At 43.4% G+C, this 19,390-nt stretch overlaps 1 protein-coding gene and 1 non-coding gene across 2 annotated transcripts in view; both read right to left on the minus strand.

Annotated features, from left to right (window-relative positions):
* Nucleotides 1–19,390, minus strand: part of LOC124722248 (sodium-dependent transporter bedraggled) — a 733,406-nt gene that overhangs the window by 463,526 nt on the left and 250,490 nt on the right. The window lies entirely within an intron of this gene.
* On the minus strand, nt 16,342–16,416 carry Trnat-ugu. The gene has a single exon. It is a non-coding gene; the product is annotated as a tRNA-Thr (tRNA).

The raw sequence follows: 19,390 nt of genomic DNA on the forward strand, positions 1-19,390 counted from the left end.
ACCTCTTTCCGTAGATGCTCACCAGAGTAGCACATGAATATTGGACCAGCTTCGCCGTTTTCGAGATACTCGATCACAAGCTCTGAGTAATAATAATCTGCCCTTTGTCAAAATCGCTTATCTCAATGGATTTCCCCATCTGCAGCCCATACCTTCGCTAGGGTGATCCACCATACGTGTCTCCTCGGCTAATATACTTTTGTTACCTCGATACGTGCAGTTTTGGCTTATCAGCGTATTTGTAGCTACAAGGTCAAATACAGTTCCGTTGCATGTGGGCTGCTGAACTAGCTGATCAAAACAGCTTTCAGAAACCGAATTCAAAGGTTTTTCGCTAGCTTGTTTCTGTACCCCCTGCAATGAATCCATAGACATCCCTGTCTATACTCGGTAGTTTAAAATCGCCTCAGACGAGTATTCCATGATCCGGATATTTACCGTAGATTTTCTTTGAATTACTTTAGGACTGTCACATCAGAATCAGGTATCCGGTAGAAACATCCAACAATTAACCTGGTTTCACCTAGGCCTGTTAAACGCGACCAGGTAACTTCACTTTCACACTCAACTTCGACCTCAATAGACACAGAATTTTTGTCGACTGCAATGAACACTCCCTCTCCTATTGCCTCTAATCTGTCTTTCCGGTATATGTTGCATGACTCGATAAATATCTCAGAGTTTCCACCTCAGGTTCAGCCAGCCCTCGGTCCCAAGAATAATTTGAGTACGAGAGTTTTCCTGGAGGACAGTAATTTCGGGAACTTTATTACGAATACTTCTACAGTTTACTGACAAAATTTTGACAATCGAAGTGTCTTTAGTTTGAACACGGTCCGATTTCCCCAGCTGCGTATCGACTTGCGAGTGTTCGTCAGAGTAGCTCAAACTACCACATAGTCTAAAAAAAACCTCATGTGCACTCCACACATACTGCGCTTACCGAGTAGCTGCTTCCTTAGTACTACAAATCCCCAACCGACAACGCAGGTTTAGAAATTTAGGACTTCGAAGTTCGAACTTCGTTGAACAGAAGGCTCGCAGCGCTTAATGTTACAACTCCTGAACGATGCTTTTAGTTGCTACTTGTGACTTCTATATGTGACCGAAATCGCAACCAGACTCTATAGCGAGACATAAGATTCTGAGAAAGAGGTACGAACTTCTTGCCACTAGATGGCACATGGCATTGACTGTTAAATGCTACTTTTAGTTGCTACTTGCGACTTCCTGTTGTGACTGTAATCGCAGGCAGATATTGTAGAGTTATTATTGTGAAAACTGCGGCTTCTCAGTCACTGAGATTTGTAACAGACATCTGATTTCTAGCCCTACCCCTAGTGCACATTCGCTGTGTGTCGTACCTACTGTCACCAGAAAATTTTGAACGGTTCTCGAGTGTCCACATGTAGAACTGGCAAACCACAGTAAGTACAGTAAGTGAAGCAAAAAGGGAAAAACCTCCATTCTGAGATAAAACAACAAAGACTGACTTTCCGAACGTAAGCCGGAACGACTGAAAAACTCTCTCATAACCAGTCTGCTGACGTGTGTGTCCACACAACCGTGAAATGTCCCATTCTCGGGGAATGAGCATATCGCAGCCGATGCACGACTGTTCCATCGCCGTTGTAGGTAAGGCCTTCCTGCAGGTTGTCTATGTATCTGTGTCGTGTGGATAGTGCTTGTACAGCGTAATCTTTCATTTGTGTTGCTATGGCTAAAGGAAGGGAGAAGATGAAGCACGTACCCCACTGCTCTCGAAAAGCACCGTGGGGTCGCAGAGCTTAACGTTCCCCTCCAACGGACGGATAACCGTCAACAGTGTCACATCTCCTCACATTATCAGACGCTGTGGAGTGGTTCGGAAGTTACAGAGACTGGTGATCGGGGAATTCTTCTCCCTTGCAAGCCAAATTTTGCACCACCAGGATACGATTCTGCTTACGCCCGAATCGAACGCCATCTCGCAAGCGTGTGTTACCGACTTCGGCTACAGAGGTGGGTGTAAGGGTGAGTTCACACTTCGATTTCATTTTATGCCGATGATGACATAATCAAAATTGTGAAAGTCTGTTGCTATTACAGCTCTTAAATTAATTGCAAATGCTTCTCAATTTTTCGGACCTAGGTCTTTCAAACTGCAATTTATTTGACATAATGCGAAAATGAGTTTCTAAACTCCCGTGTAAACTATTATTATTATACAAGTAGTAACTAAGTTCCTTCTGAGGGCAGGTCCCCCACGCCAAAACAAGAAAGATATACGAGGGTCACTCCAAAAGAAATGTACATTTTTTTTTTAAATCCATCTTTTATTCTACATGTTTGAAAGTTTTACGATGTGTAGATACATCCTTTAGGAACAATATCTTCGTTTCTCCACATACTTTCCATCCCTCTCAACTGCCTTACGCCATCTTGGAACCAGCGCCTGTATACCCGCACGGTAAAATTCTGGACAAACCTGATGGAGCCACTGTTTGGAAGCGTGCACAAGGGAGTCACCGTCTTCAAACCTTGTTCCACGAAGAGACTCTTTCAGTTTCCCAAAGAGATTATAGTCACATGGAACCAGGTCAGGACAGTAAGGCGGGCATTTCAGTGTTGTCCATCCGAGTTTTGTGATCGCTTCCGTGGTTTTTTGAGTGACATGTGGCCCTGCATTGTCGTGCAACAGCAAAACATCCTGCTTTTGCCGATGTGGTCGAACACGACTCAGTCGAGCTTGAAGTTTCTTCAGTGTCGTCACATATGCATCAGAATTTATGGTGGTTTCACTTGGCATGATGTCCACAAGCAAGAGTCCTTCGGAATCGAAAAACACCGTAGCTATAACTTTTCCAGCAGAAGGTGTGGTTTTGAATTTTTTTTTCTTGGGTGAATTTGCATGATGCCATTCCATTGATTTCCTTTTCGTTTCTAGTGAAAAATGATGGAGCTATGTTTCATCACCTGTCACAATTCTTCCAAGAAATTCATCTCCACCATTCTCGTACAGTTCCAAAAGTTTTTTTTTCTTGTCTCTTTGTGAGCCACTGTCAACATCCTGGGAACACACCAGGCACAAACCTTTTTTAACGCCAAAACTTTCAGTGTTCTGCAAACACTTTCTTCCCCTATCCCAACGTAGCGTGACAATTCGTTCACTGTGATGCGTCTGTCAGCAGTCACCAATTCGTTAACTCTCTGCACATTGTCTGGAGTGTGTGCAGTACGAGGCCTGCCGCTGCGAGGACAATCCTCAACATTGCCGTGCCCGCTTTCATCACGTAACCTGCTTGCCCACCGACTAACTGTAGTGCGATCTACAGCAGCATCTCCATACACCTTTTTCCACCTCTTTTGGATGTTTCCCACTGTCTCGTCGTCACAGCACAGGAATTCTATGACAGCACGTTGCTTCTGACGAACGTCAAGTGTAGCAGTCACCTTGAAGACACGATCTGACGGCGCCACCAAGGGAACAGGTTAACTAAGTTTGAAAACAAGCGGGAAAGAAGACACTTGCAGGATGAAAACTGTATTTTTACAAAAATAGTGTGCATTTCTTTTGGAGTGACCCTCGTACCCGACTGGGTGTTGTGTGATGTCCTTAGGTTAGTTAGGTTTAAGTAGTTCTAAGTTCTAGGGGACTGATGACCACAGATGTTAAGTCCCATAGTGCTCAGAGCCATTTGAACCATGAACAAGTGCTCCCAGCTCTTAAAGTATGCATTTTAAAACCCATGTTTACTAGACATTCGCTTCTTGTTTTGATGTAAGGAATCTGTCCTCAAAGTCTGTAATTGAAATATAGTTACACCCTGTATTAAAATGTACGAGGGTTGCCCAGAAAGTAATGCACTGCATTTTTTTTTCTTCAACAGTTCTTTACTGAACACAATGAGAATTACTCACACGAAAGAATGGTGTTTTATCTGCACACCCTATTTTTCCACGCAATCTCCATCCCGTTCTGTGGCCTTCCTCCAGCACGAAACGAGGACGTGTATGCCCTGTCGGTGCCAATCCTTGTCCTGATGGCGGAGCCAGTGTTTCACTGCGTGAATCACCTCCTCATCGTCCTCAAAATGTCTTCCACGAATGGCATCCTCTAATGGCCCGAACAAGCGGAAGTCCGAGTGGGATAGGTCAGGGCTGTCAGGTGTGGCAGCCGTGAATGGTCTCCCCGACCGCTGCAAATCGTGGAGCTCCTTCGAACCGCCTTCTGATGACCTCATCCTCCTGGCCCAGCGCCTAACTGTACTTCTGTCGACAGCAGATGCTCCATAAACTTTGCACAAGCGTTTGTGAATATTCCCCACAGTTTCTTTCTCTGCAGTGAGAAATTCAATGACGACACGTTCTTGTAACGTACATCGACTACAGACGCCATTTTGAAACTGTCCTGCAGCTACGCTATCTGTCGGAAGTAGTGATGGGGACCTCGTGAATGAGTCGTTTAAATGAACGCTTCACTCCAGTGAAGTGTGAACTAACCACTCAATTTCAATGAACTGGTACTTCAAACTCTTCACAGATAGCACACTCCAGACTTTTTTCTAATTCACTCACTCTCTTCCCTCTCCCTCTCCCACTACATCGGCGCTACGTCACTCATCCTCCCTTCGCTTCAGTCCTCCCTCTACTGCCTGTCTACGAATCGCGCGGTGTTTGTGGAGAACGATAGGTTTACGAGGGGTTTGTGGTGAGGGGCGAGGGGAAGACAGCGTCAGCTGCTTCCTACAATGCTGACATCATTACCCGTGACTATTTGTGCAGTTAAACGTAGCGTCTGCGTTTAGCCTACCGTTGGCAGCGCATGCAGACAAATGAATATTAAAGACACAAACGAAGAGGCTGGCTGTGTGAGCACGCGCAGCCAACAGGAAAATAGAAGGTTTGTCAATAACACTGAAAGAGGGATTTTACCTGAAATCGTACCAGTGACTACAGGTGACAGTTTACGTTTTGAATCTTGAGGGTTATTATTCTCAACAAAAATAAAATCTACAGGAAACCTTCTGAATAATTACTTAACGTAGGTATATAGACTTTGTGACAGTGGTAAACATACTCATTCTATTTTGGATTAAATTTTAAAAGGAACATAAAATTGGACTGCATTTCGTTGGTAGCCCTAGTTTTCAGTCCATGAATACAACAAATAATGTTTCATTTGGCAGATAAAGACTTTTTTGGGAGCTTCATGAGAAAGTATCGAGCAAGAGTAAATGTAATACCTTCTTTATATGTGACAGGCTTCTCTGTTTATCTATCCTTTGTCCCCTTCGACCATGCTCTATTTAACTCAGACGCTGTAAGAGCGTAAAACGTTGCATGCACGTTGCTACACAGTTCGGCCATCTGTTGGTAAAATTATGAGGTATTAAGAAGCTTTATTGTACGAGCGAGGCGAGGTGAGCGTAGCCGCGACTGAGCGGCGAACTGGGCAACTACGACAGGCTTCCGTACTTCATGAATGAGCTACTTCATTTGAACGCTTGATGGCAAAGAGTGAAATGAATGAAGTAGTTCACGGGAATGATCGAGTTCGACCCATCTCTAGTCGGAAGTGACGGAAACTTGGCACTCTCACTCAGGAGACTTCAAATAATACATACGTAACGTTTCGCATTCGTAGTATTGTTTTCGGCTGAGAAAAAAAAAAAAAAGCGGTGCATTGCTTTCTTGGCAACCCTTGTATTACATATTTCGTTGTGGTTGAACAATTTGGTTTTATCATATTTAAATATTTTACAAATTTTATTATTATTACTATGACTTGCTGCAGCTTTTGTTAGGATGAGTGTGGAAAAAGATGAGCGTAGCTGGTGGCGTACTGGCCGCTCTCCCTCTTCCCCGCTGTCGGGCTGATGACAAGCAGCAACGCGCATCTATGTATCTGCTTTTGAAACAGTGTGCAAGTATGTATTGAATACACCGAAGATTGTATAAGCATCGTGTTCACTGCTTCGAATCGTATCAGTTGCACATATCAACCAATAAATGCATTTTCACAAATACGATAAAAGTACAGAAGTCAAAGAGCTTATTCAAAGACTAAACATTTTCCCTAATTCGCGTGATCTTCAAATCAATAAGCATCTTGCACTACACACTTTCAAAAGTAGCCTATGTTATTCCACAGGACTCAGGCTATCTCCTTACCGAACTTCATCGGTATCGGTTGAGTGAGTTAGTAATAACAACTATAAACGTCATGTACGATGCGGGAGTTTCTCACGCATCTCAGTCTTTATGGCATCATATATCTTGAACTATGTATCGTACAATGATATAATTTGGCAGGTACATTCAGTGGTAAATGTGAGCACTGTCTGCAAAATTGGTCGCGAATACAATTAGTGGTAAAAAAGTAATAAATTAAAACGTCATGCCTGACGTGAAAATATAGTAAGTGATACACTTTTTTCCTTTCACCGTTTAGTGAGGGGTACCAGCGGAAAAAGTTTGGTAAATGCTTGAAATTAGGTGTATAGTTTGTTGCAAGTCACAAAGCGCTCTCGTTCCCAAATACTGGATGAATTAAATCTGCGTATTCGGGCATCCTGTCCTGCACTTCCTTTTCGGTCACACCCCTTTGATAGTGTTCTTTCTAGACAGAAGCGATATGTGGGCGTGTGATTGAAATCGCCAGAGGTTTCTCAGGAGATAAGGAACATACGTATAGACATACATTTTTATAATATTTACGGATATCATTTTCTTCCGTCATCCGATTTTGATGGATTAAGCCTTTACGGTGCCCAAAACTGTATTCGAGTTACCTGCTAAAATCCCACGAAAATTCGTCTAGTAGTTTTGGAACTAAGCGTGTTGAGACAAACAGTCGAGCAAGTTTTAATAAAACTTCAAATCACGATTCTTTTCGTGATCCGATTTTGATGATCTGAAGCTTAAATGGTGCCTCAAAATGCTTCAAACGGCTCTGAGCACTATGGGACTTAACTTGTAAGGTCATCAGTCCCCTAGAACTTAGAACTAATTAAACCTAACTAACCTGAGGACATCACACACATACATGCCCGAGGCAGAATTCGAACCTGCGACCACAGTGGTCGCGCGGTTCCTAGAACCGCTCGGCCACCCCGGCCGGCTGGTGCCTCAAACTATGCTCAAATTACATGAGGAAATGTCCGCCCCTGGTAGCTGAGTGGTCAGCGCGACGGAATGCCATATCTAACGGCACGGGTTCGATTCCCGGCTGGGGCGGAAATTTTCTCCGCTCAGGGACAGGGTGTTGTGTTGTCCTTATCATTATTATTTCATCCCCATCGACACGCAAGTCGCCGAAGTGGCGTCAACTCGAAAGACGTGCACCAGGCGAAAGGTCTACCCGACGGGAGACCCTAGCCACATGGCATTTCCATTATTATCTGAGGAAATCCCGTGAGAATTAGTCTAGCAGTTTCGGAGATTAGCATGTTCACAGACAGAGAGGCACAACGGTTTTCCAGATTTATTATTATTATAGATTAAATAAGTAGAATCTGTTGCACGTTAAAAGTAGAGGTGACGGCAAGTTATATTTGTAGGAACGGATAGACGGTAGACTCTGCATTTGCGCCTCAACCCATCCTACTCCCCCTCACGGACGTCCACTCGGAGATTTGCGTAATGTCAGAGACGGAGAATAATTTTCTCCTTTAATTCTGCTGCGCCCAGGTACGAGAACTGACGGCAATGACGTATCACGCTACGTCACGCGCCTCACCGTTCGCATTGCGGCAACTCCGTAGTCGGTTGCACACTTCCCGGCCGAACTGTAAATGCCAAGGCGCCGAGAAAGGCCGAGGGGGGCGGCGACTGCTCACACACTCGTCTGTCTGGCGTCTGCAGCTCGGTCTGTCCATCCCTTCAAATCGTATATCGAGTAATCGAATATTTTATTTGCAATGGGCTCTCTAGTCGAAACGTATTTTATGAATGATAACAAGCTGCCACACTGGCTGTCGTTGGCAGGATTGAATACGCTTTTATTTTAAAATCACCGCTACAGTGCAGTTTCGGCTCTTTCTTCGTGTGATTTAGAGAAATCACGGGAAATATAAATATGGATAACCGAAAGGGATTTGAACTGTCATCCTCCAGAATAACTCCGACAACATCTACATCTACACGGTTACTCTGCAATTCACACTTAAGTGCCTGGCAGAGGGTTCATAGAACCATTTTCATACTACTTCTCTACCATCCCACCCTCGAACGGCGCGCGGGAAAAAGGAACACCTAAATCTTTCCGTTCGAGCTCTGATTTCTCTTATTTTATTATTATGATCATTTCTCCCTACTTAGGTGGGCGGCAACAAAATATTTTCGCATTCGGAAGAGGAAGTTGGTGATTGAAATTTCATAAATAGAACTCGCCACAAAGAAATCCGCCTTTGTTTCGGTGACTGCCACCCCAACTCGCGTATCATATCAGTGACACTCTCACCCCTATTGCGCGAACACGAAACGAGCTGCCCTTCTTTGCACTTCTTCGATGTCCTCCGTCAATCCTACCTGGTAAGGATCCCACACCGCGCAGCAATATTCCAGCGAAGGACGGACAAGGGTAATGTAGGCTGTCTCTTTAGTGGGTTTGTCGCATCTTCTAAGTGTTCTGCCAACAAAGCGTAGTCTTCGTTTCGCCTTCCCCACAATATTACCTATGTGGTCTTTCCAATTTAAGTTGCTCGTAATTGTAATTCCTAGGTATATAGACGAATTGGCAGCCCTTAGATTTGTGCGATTTATCGTATATCCAAAATTTATCAGATTTCTTTTAGTACCCATGTGGATGACCTCGCACTTTTGCCGGCCAGGGTGGCCGAGCGGTTCTAGGCGCTAAAATCTGGAACCGCGCGACCGCTACGGTCGCAGGTTCGAATCCTGCCTCGGGCATGGATGTGTGTGATGTCCTTAGGTTGGTTAGGTTTAAGTAGTTCTAACTTCTAGGGGACTGATGACCTCAGAAGTGCTCAGAGCCATTTTTTGAACCTCGCACTTTTCTTCGTTTAGTGCCAATTGCCACTTTTCGCACCATACAGAAATTCTCTCTAGATCATTTTGTAATTGGAATTGATCGTCTGATGATTTTACTAGACGGTAAATTACAGCGTCATCTGCAGACAATCTAAGGGAGCTGCTCAGATTCACACCTAGATCATTTATGTAAATCAGGAACAGCAGAGTGCCTATGACAGTACCTTGCGGAACGCCAGATATCACAAACGGTATCAATGGAGGGCACAGTCACATTTTTAAAAGAATGGTTACGGAATTCCATTGTCTAGCGTTCGGCGTCCCCTACTCAGTCGCTTCTGACGAAGCTTAAGTTTCGGAGATAGAATGAAACATAAATAGGTATCTCGAAAAGATAGTCCTCCGTGACAATTAGGACTGATTCCGAAACACTCGGTCATTCGAAACATAAATAACGGCTTTTCCATGAGACAACATAAAAGCCACGGATGAAAACAGGCCGACAGAGGCAGTACTTCGTGCGACTGTGCAGCTGAGACGTCAGCACGGCTGATTGCCATACGGAGAACCTGCGTTCGATTCCTGGTAGTGCCAGGGATTTTTTTCTTGTTGGGGGGAATGCAACGGGATGCCCTCAGCCTCGTGAGGAGCTGTTTTAGAGAGTAGTAGCGACTGCAGCTCACGATACTGCCAACGGCCAGGAAAGGCGCATCCAGTGACGCCATTGGCACAGGTTGACACGCCGGTCGGTCGATACCGATGGACCTGCCAGGGCCTGTGGACGGAGTTTACATTTTTAGATACAGCATATCTTCACTTCTTAAAAAAACATTTGATGCAGTACTACAGCACTGCACATTAACAGGAGTGCGGTCAGACGGGTTATCAAACGAAAACTATGACTAGATTGAGGATTTCTTCGTAGGAAGGACGCAGCATATTATCTCGGATGGGGAGTAATCGACTGCAGTACAATATTAATGGCGAGCTCAGATTTTCTGCAAATGATGCATTTATCGATAATGAAGCATTATCTGAGGAGACCTGTACAAATCTTCAGTGACACCTCGATAAGCATTGAGTCGTGGTCTCGTGATATTGGCATGTGCCGATAGCAATGAACACTGGAATATTTTCAACTCGGGGACTTATTCTAAGTCACGTCAGGCGACCTGGTTGAGTTGTGGACTTATCATACTCGGATGTATTGCTGGCGAATTCACTAAAATATTTTCTACGTGTGGACTTTGAATATTTCGTTAGGTGATCTGGTTTGAACTAAAAAACTTTAGTGCGGTTATTTTTGTGAATGAGTTGCACTTAGGAGTTAGTTAGCTGTTGTGGCCGGGAAATATTCTATGGAGTGACGAGGCACATTTTACACTACCAGACGCAGCGAATACATGGAACTGCCGAATTTGGGGTACTGTTAAACTGCGTTTCGTGCACGAAGAGCCGCTGCTCTCGCCGTGGTGCAGATTTATTAGTCCCTTCATTCTCGGTTCGTTCTTCTTTGAAAAGAATACGTCTGCACGTTATCGAGACTTCCTTGTACAGCATATAATATTCCTGCTTTGGAAGAGCACAACTGTCTTGAAACCACTGTTTTCATGCACGATGGGATAACATTTCATGTCGTTCACCCAGTGAAAGACCTGCTTAATGGAACCTTCCACGCACTTGTTATATCGTGAGGTTTTCCCGATGCAAGGCCCTCATGATCACCTGATCTGAATCCACGTGGCTTTTGGCTCTGGGGGTATCTAAAAGAATGCGTTTACTAGGGACGCATTCGGTCTCCGTCAGGTCCGAAGGCCAGTATTTGGAAACACATTGCTCAGATTCCACCGGAATTACCGTCAGCGACTGTTGATCACGCCGTTTTATGGATGCAGCATCTCATCGACGTCCGGTGCTCATACTGAACTACCTGTGTAAGCAGCAGTTAATAAAAAAATTAACATTATGCCTTTCTCACTTGTTTGACCTATTCTGCCCACGTACCATTCCTAATCCATTGGATATGGAAACATTTCTGTATGTCTTTCTTGCATTCACAGCACCAGATTTGCAACGGTGGCCAAAATTGGAACTAATAATTTTCCAGCGTAAATCGGTTCCGCATTAGAATATCTACCAAGTTTCACTGCCACGCGGTATTTACCGCCCACACTGGACTTCTGTCAGTAGCTACATTTTAATTACCACTACACGGCGTTAAGAAGGGACTCTAGCGAACGTACTAAGCATCCAACAAATCGCTCCATAGCGACCACGAAGATAGAATTACACTACTATTGAAAGAAATTCGGTCGTAAGCAGCAAAAGCTAGTGATCACAGGCATGGGTCCAGGGAGATGAAAGAAATTCGGTCGTAAGCAGCAAAAGCTAGTGATCACAGGCATGGGTCCAGGGAGAGGGCGGCTGATCAGAGCTGTGATCGTGCATTCACAAAAGAAGGAGCAGCACTTAAATTTTATTATTAAGCATCACACTCCGACAGCATTCACAAAAGAAGTACAAGCGTTTAAATTTTATTTTTAAGCATCATGCCCCGACAAGAAAAGTGACAAGTCAGAAAACGGCAATTGTAATTTGTTGTTGTTGTTGTTGTTGTTGTTGTGGTCTTCAGTCCAGAGATAGGTTGATGCAGCTCTCCATGCTGCTCTATCCTGTGCAAGCTTCTTCATCTCCCAGTACCTACAGCAGCCTACATCCTTCTGAATCTGTTTTTTGTGTATTCATCTCTTGGTCTCCCTCTACGATTTTTACCCTCCACGCTGTCCTTGATGCCTCAGAACATGTCCTACCAACCGATCCCTTCTTCTGGTCAAGTTGTGCCACAAACTTCTCTTCTCCCCAATCCTATTCAATACTTCCTCATTAGTTATGTGATCTACCCATCTAATCTTCAGCATTCTTCTGTAGCACCACATTTCGAAAGCTTTTATTCTCTTCTTGTCCAAACTATTTATTGTCCACATTTCACTTCCATACATGGCTACACTCCATACAAATACTTTCAGAAACGACTTCCTGACACTTAAATCTATACTCGATGTTAACAAATTTCTCTTCTTCAGAAACGATTTCCTTGCCATTGCCAGTCTACATTTTATATCCTCCCTACTTCGACCATCATCAGTTATTTTACTCCCTAAATAGCAAAACTCCTTTACTAGTTTAAGTGTCTCATTTCCTAATCTAATTCCCTCAGCATCACCCGATTTAATTTGACTACATTCCATTAGCCTCGTTTCGCTTTTGTTGATGTTCATCTTATATCCTCCGTTGAAGACGCTGTCCATTCCGTTCAACTGCTCTTCAAGGTCCTCTGCTGTCTCTGACAGAATTACAATGCCATCGGCAAACCTCAAAGTTTTTATTTCTCCTCCATGGATTTTAATTCCTACTCCGAATTTTTCTTTTGTTTCCTTCACTGCTTGCTCAATATACAGATTGAATAACATCGGGAATAGGCTACAATTTATGTTAACTGAAACATACGTGTGAAGTGCCCCAAGGTGTTCGATAAATATAACGAAATTTACTGTCAACAATACTTACTTGAAATTTAAAGTAACATTATACTATTTCAGTATACGTTCTGTAGATCTTTAAGTCGGCTTTTGAACTGATACACTTTCCTTGCCACGGTGCGGTGTATCAATTTCCAAATTTCACAACTAAGTTTCGAATAATACAGTAGCATGACATCTTCAGTGTTTCGGAAATGTGACGAGATTCTAAAAATTACAGAAATTTAATACAGGCTACTTCACAGTTGCTAATGTGAGGGTGTGCCCACTCGGATGTGATTGCTGTGTGACAGATACCACCCAAGCCACGTAAAGGCTCGCATCCCGAGGCTGACTGTACCTGCTGTAAACAAAAAATCCGATACGCTTCCTGACTACACAAACAGAACCAGCAAACTACTGGATGTCGTATAACCAAAGAGAGAAATGGTAAAACTCTTCACCAATAAAAAAATTCTGAGTCCACAGTTCAAGTCCGTGCCGTACATTTTCCGTGAAAACGCCCGAATAAGATCAAGTGCTTCGTATGATACGTAATTTAATTATCAATATCTGTAATACAATGGCTACGCAGAGTAGTATAATCATTACAAAATAGATAATTCACAGTTATGGCTAGACAATGGGCTTTTTGTATTCCTTTCAACACGAGATTTCACCTGACTTGCATGTTCTGTAATTCCGAGCATTCTTACGAGTCATATAACATGACATGTTCCATTATCTTGTAATTTTAAATTGAATACCAATTTTCACTTATATTTCGGCGAATATTTTTACTGTCTTTCTTTGGGTCCTAGTAACACACTGCAAGCTCTTCACAATGACACTGTGCTAGCCAAACGCGTTTCACGTTACACCAGTTTATTACTTGACGCAGAGCTAATGCGTAACAATCGTGTAAGAATGATGCGTATGTGGCTGCACTGGTACGATGACATCACAGGCAAAATAAATACTGTGCTACATTTTGTGTTAGCAGAAGAGCCAACACCGTGTTACGAGTGGAGGCCGAAATGCACGCGTTTTAGCTCACGCAGGCTGGCGTGAGGAGGGAAGAACTATACTGACGTGAGGTCTGGAGCATGACAAGGAATGAGAATTCAGAAAGCGAACGTAATTAGTTTCATACTTAACTTTAATCCATTAATGATGAACGTAGCTCTTGGCGGTACATAATTCACAATATTATCTGTTCAGAATACATTCTTGAAAATAGTAATTATAGTAACTGAATATGGCGCCTTGCTAGGTCCTAGCAAATGACGTAGCTGAAGGCTATGCTAAACTGTCGTCTCTGCAAATGAGAGCGTATGTAGACAGTCAACCATCGCTAGCAAAGTCGGCTGTCCAACTGGGGCGAGTGCTAGGGAATCTCTGTAGACTAGACCTGCCGTGTGGCGGCGCTCGGTCTGCAATCACTGATAGTGGCGACACGCGGGTCCGACGTATACTAACGGACCGCAGGCCGATTTAAGGGCTACCACCTAGCAAGTGTGGTGTCTGGCGGTGACACTATACTACAGGTACGTACAGACACTGAAATGCGGCAATCCTTTCATCAGTTAGGCTGTTTTCATTGTTGTTCACCTTTAATTATGCAAATGGAGGGGAGTTGAACAGTTTAACATGAGTCGTGATACCACAGTGATTGTATGGGCTGATTTCGTTACCTCTTCTTAACCTCTTGCAATTTAACACGGTTCTGGGTACATTCATTTGCTTTGTGTGTTAACTCTGAAAGTTTGGAGAGCTGTGCATATGAGAAAGGTGACGCATTGCGAGGTCCGATGGAATAAGCCATGAGGGCGGGGGGGGGGGGGGGTGGAGGGGGGCGTGGGTGCTCCCGCCTTCGCAGAAACGATGGAGAAGTAATAGCAGGCAGGGCGTCCGCCTCCTAGCCAACGAATGCCACCCGGAGAGCAGGCGAACAGGTCATTGTCCATTTATAGTACGGTCTGTGGGCGGCCGAGATAAAACGCCTTCGTTCCAGAAGACGGAACTCTGCCAGTGGGTGGCAGGGCTAGGAGCATGTTGAGTGACATGCATTGGCAGATAGACGTCTCCTGGCTTTCCTAAAAACTTATCAAAACAGCACTGACTTACTTCACACGAGGACCTGGAACAGAGTCGGCTGGTTGCAAGCTTTTTAACATTTCACAGGACCTATAATGCAACGTTCATTGTTGGCAGGAGTGATAGTACTGATACAGATGTCATGAGGACGTAACAATCAGCGCGAAACGTTTTAGAGAAGAGGAGAACAAATACTATTCATTGGCTCGTTGACGTTTCACTGTTTCTCTGTGCAAAATATTGTCATAGAAACAATTACGCCATTGGTGGGCTGTAGTAAATTTTAAGAGAATTGTTGGTCGCATTTTGTTGGTGTGAAGAGAGGAGCTAACAGCTGGGAGGAGAGCTGACTGCATATAGTCGCTCCCGCAGGCTGAAGAGACGTGGAAAGTGGAAGAGTCCTCGGGCAGATGTGACAGAGGCAACATGCAGCTGCGCTCTCATCTTATGATGTCACAGTGTCTCCCCTCTGCGCACCACTAACAGCGCCGGCATGTTAGGGTAATCGAGAATATTGTAGTTAAATTGCTAGACAGATATCACTGGCTCATTCGTCAGTGTGTGATGTCCTTAGGTTAGTTAGGTTGAAGTAGTTCTAAGTTCCAGGGGACTGATGACCACAGATGTTAAGTCCCATAGTGCTCAGAGCCATTTGAACCATTCGTCAGTGCTTCTTCCGATGTTTAGAGTTCTTGGGTGTTGCTCCTAGAGAAACAGTCACTACGATCGTCGTAGCCAGTACCAAGTTCACAGAATTAGATAAATTTTCTGCTCCTTACTCTCTTCCAGTAACTTTGACAACTCAGAGTTTTAATGTGCACTTCTCATAGTATGGTACATCTTTGTAAATTTCTTGCCCACATAACTTTCTCTTTTGCATCACTATTCGTGTGTCTTTTATAATAAACCATAGTATTACTTAAATCTTGAGTTTATCATCACAGCCACATCTTGTTAATGATAAATATTATCTCAGTTCCTTACCTGTAGGTTCAGTGCTAGGGCCAATAAATTACAAGTGTTGCGCACATTAAATTTAACACTGAATCTCGAGGGTGTGCCTGATTCCTGATTAATTTCAGATCCTGCTCTCATACACGAGAGGTTTTGCAACACGATCTATCTATTGTGGGCTCAACCTATATTATTAGCCTTTTAGTTATTAGCAATTCAAATCTGACGGTATTTTGTCATAGGAAGTTCGACCGACGAACGAATAGAAGTTTTCTCGCGTCAAAAGATAACAGGCCGACTTATTGACTTCTCAAATATACGTGGAAATGACTGAAAGATGCAGCCTTCCACTCACATAGTCATTGTCTGCACAACTGTTTTCACAATCGTAATGCTTAATGAAGCACTGATAAACGGTGAGAGTACACTTCGATTTTATCTGCATCTACATCTTCGTGACTATTCTGCAATTCACCCTTAAATGCCTGGGAGAGGGTTCTTCGAGACACATTCAGATTATTTCTCTAGTGAAATGATGGTTCAAATGGCTCTGAGCACTATGGGACTTAACATCTGAGGTAATCAGTCCCCTAGAACTTAGAACTACTTAAACCTAACTAACCTAAGGACATCACACACATCCATGCCCGAGGCAGGATTCGAACCTGCGACCGTAGCGGTCGCGCGGTTCCAGACTGAAGCGCCTAGAACCGCTCGGCCACTCCGACCGGCTAGTGAAATGATAATTAAATCTGTCGACAGGCGTTGATATACATCAACGGGAACAGCTGAAAATGTGTGCCCCGACCGGGAATCGAACCCGGGATCTCCTACTTACATGGCAGACGCTCTAGCCATCTGAGCCACCGAGGGCACAGAGGATAGTGCGACTGCAGGGATTTATCCCTTGCACGCTCTCCGTGAGACTCACAATCCCAACTTAATGTCAACACACTATATTCGCAGTGCCCCTGCCCATTACACTCATTATTCGCGGCAGACAATCTTACCGAGTCCCGTAAGAGTTCGGGCAATGCGTGTGCATCCAGCACAGAAGAAGAAGGTCAATGCCCGGTTACCCTTAACTATATGTATGAAGATGGTATCTGTCCGAAAGAACAGATACCATCTTCATATTCATGTATATTTCTCTAGCGTTCCTCTCGATAACGGAGTGTGGGAAAAATAAACACTTAAATCTTTCTCTACGATCTCTGATTTCTCTTAGTTTATTATGATAACCATTCCTCCCTATATAGGTTGGCAACAATAAAATATTTTCACATTCAGAGGAGAAAGTTGGTGATCGAAATTTCGGGAAACGTTGTGTCAATCCTATCTGATACGGATCCCGTACTGCACAGTAGTACCTAGCGGAGGACGGACAAGCGTAGTATAGGCAATCTCTTCAGTAGACCTTTTGCGTATTCTGCTCTGCCAATAAAATATCATCTTTGGTTTGCTTGCACCACAACATAATGTACAACTACATCCACATGATTACTCTGCAATTCGTTTTCATGATTGTAATTCCTAGGTGTTTAGTTGAATTGACAAACCTTACATTTGTGTCACTTATCGTGTAACGGAAATTTAACGGACTTCTTTTCGTAGTCATGTGGATGAATTTACACTTTTAACCCTTCAGAGACAATCGCCACTTTTCGTACCATACAATCCTTTGTATTACTCGTTCTGCAATTGGATTTGATCTTCTGATGATTCTACTATACGGTAAATGACAGCATCATATGCAAACAATTTAAGAGGGTGGCTCAGATTGTCTCCTAAATCGTTTATATAGATAAGGAACAGCAGAGGGCCTATAATACTCGCGTCTGTTTTACTCGATGATCTTCCGTCGATAAGTGCGTGCTGTGACGTTTCTGACAGGAAATCTCTATTCCATTCGCACAATTGTAGCGATACACAATTTGATTAGAAGTCTCTTGTGAAAAACGGTGTCAAAAGTCGTCTGGAAATCTATAAATATGTAATCAATTTTAGATCCCCTGACGATAGAACTTATTACTTCGTCCCGATAGAGAGCTAGTTGTGTTTTACACGAACGGTATTTTCTGAAGCCGTGCGTGTCAATAGACCGTTCTTTCCGTTCTTTTATTTTAATTCCAAATGTTTGAACATTATACGTTCCGTAACCCTACTGATATCTACGTCAGTTAACTGAATCTATAATTCATCCGATTACTCCTACTTCCTTTCTGGAGTATTGGTGGTATCTGTACAACATTCCAGTCTTTCGTACGGATCTTTCGTAGAGAGAGCGGCTGTATATGATTTCTAAGTACGGAGCTATTGTATTAGCATACTTGAAAGGAACCTAACTGGTATAACACCTTGACCGGAAGATGTGCCTTTATTAAGTGATTTAAGCTGCTTGGCTACACCGCAGATATGTACTTCTGAGTTACTGATGATCAGATGTGCGTAAAATCCTATGGGACTTAACTGCTAAAATCATCAGTCCCTAAGCTTACACACTACTTAACCTAAATTATCCTAAGGGCAAACACATACACACACCCATGCCCGAGGGAGGACTCGAACCTCAGCTGGGACCGCTTGCACAGTCCATGACTGCAGCGCCAATACCGCTCGGCTAATTCCGCGCGGCTTCTGAGTTACTCATACTAGCAGTTGTTCTAGATTCCAATTCTGGAATATTTACTTCGTCTTCTTTGGTGAACAAATTTCGGAAAACCAAGTTTAATAAGTGATTTTGTCTTGTCGCTGGTGTACGACCACAATCTCAAATCTTTTTGGATTTTCTGTAAGATTTCGAGACAAGAGTTTTCTTGTGGAAGCTATTAACAGCATCTTGCACTGAAGTCCCCGCTACGTTTCAAGCTTCATTAAAACATAGCCAATATTTTGTGTTCTCTTAAATTTGGCGTGCGTTTCTCGTTGCTTCTGCAACATTGTTCTAACGTGTTTTGTCTACCACGGGGGATCAGTACCATCTTTTATCAATTTATTCAGCACAAATCTCTGAACTACCACAGATACTGTTTCCTTGCATCTAAGCCACGTCTGGTCTATCCTCTCATAGCTGGGAAGAAGAATGTGAAGTGAACTTTTATTGTTTTTTTTTTTCTACATTGATGTATTTTGCGTTTATTTTTTGTGGGTGTGGATGTTACGGTATTCAGTCTCGCATACAACGACCCTGTGGTCACTAATCCCTGTATACGTCATCATGCTCTCTATTTGCTCAGAATTATTTGTTGCTAAGAGGTCAAGTACGTTTTCGCAGCCATTTACACTCCGGGTGGTTTCTGAACAAATTGTTCAAAGTAATTTTCTGAGAACGCATTCTGTACGATTTCAGGCTATGTTTTATTCCTACCACCGACATTAAACATGTATTTTCGCCATCTCGAGGGTAGATAGAAGTCACCACCAACTATAATAGTACGACTGGGGTATCTACTTGAGATGATACTCAAGTTTTGTTTGAATTGTTCAGCAACTGAATCATCTGTGTCGGGAGGGAGGGGGGTCGGTAAAAGCGTAATTTTTCCCGGTTTTCAAGTATAACCTCTACCCATACTACCTCACAGGAACTATCTATTTCAATTTCGCTACGAGGTAAACGACATCTAACAGCAACAAACACGCCGCCAGGAACTGTATTTTTATAGGTCTTTTCTGATCAACGTTAGTTCCTTTGTAAAAATTTCGTCTGAACTTATCCCCGGCTGTAGACAGCTTTCCCTACCCATAACAATTTGAGCTACAGTGCTTTCTATTAGTGTTCGCTGCTCTGGTTCTTTCCCGATACAGATACGACAATATACAACTACAATACTGATTTTTATAGCAACAAT

Source organism: Schistocerca piceifrons, chromosome X (assembly GCF_021461385.2).
Source record: "Schistocerca piceifrons isolate TAMUIC-IGC-003096 chromosome X, iqSchPice1.1, whole genome shotgun sequence".
Taxonomy (NCBI): domain Eukaryota; kingdom Metazoa; phylum Arthropoda; class Insecta; order Orthoptera; family Acrididae; genus Schistocerca; species Schistocerca piceifrons.